Source organism: Seriola lalandi, unplaced genomic scaffold (assembly GCF_002814215.2).
Source record: "Seriola lalandi dorsalis isolate HSWRI2012SDOR001 ecotype SW California unplaced genomic scaffold, Sedor1 jcf7180002052238, whole genome shotgun sequence".
Lineage (NCBI taxonomy): Eukaryota > Metazoa > Chordata > Actinopteri > Carangiformes > Carangidae > Seriola > Seriola lalandi.
In genome coordinates, this window is record NW_019522791.1 from 1 (window position 1) to 663 (window position 663).

General features: G+C 46.8%; 1 non-coding gene across 1 annotated transcript; it reads left to right on the forward strand.

The window, feature by feature from the left end:
* The first annotated feature begins 383 nt into the window (after positions 1–383).
* On the forward strand, positions 384–456 carry trnaf-gaa (transfer RNA phenylalanine (anticodon GAA)). The gene has a single exon. It is a non-coding gene; the product is annotated as a tRNA-Phe (tRNA).
* Positions 457–663: the final 207 nt, after the last annotated feature.

Consider the following 663-nt stretch of genomic DNA (forward strand, 5'->3'; position numbering starts at 1 on the left):
GTAGTTTCTGACCGTCACTACAGTCAAAATGGAGTGTTAACCCCCCGTCCGCCACTTCTGGAGACCGTACGGTAGCAAAGTCACGGCCATAACCACAGGTCATTCAGATACTGCACTCATAGATGCAGAATCAGCAGTCATTGGGGCATTTCTCTCAAATGCACTTATTACTACAGGCCTTTGTGCATCAAAAATAGTTGGCCTGGAACTCATAAGATCTTCTCCAACCCCTATTAGGGATGTCTGGGAGGGCATTTCACAGGCTCTGTCTCTTCCTTGCACTCCAGTGGAAGAGGACTACTTTTTGATGCCTAGAATGGGTTGGATGCTTAGAAATGTTATTGTGTTTTTGAAGTTGTAGCCTCCATATTTGCCACATATATGCTGAAATAGCTCAGTTGGGAGAGCGTTAGACTGAAGATCTAAAGGTCCCTGGTTCGATCCCGGGTTTCGGCAGTCTGTTGGTCTGTAGTTTGTGACACATTGCCCTAATTGTTAGTGCTGTTGACTCGTATAACTCTGGGGCCTTTGTCTGTTGAGACTCCTACATGTATTCACGTAGTTTCTGACCGTCACTACAGTCAAAATGGAGTGTTAACCCCCCGTCCGCCACTTCTGGAGACCGTACGGTAGCAAAGTCATGGCCATAACCACAGGTCATTC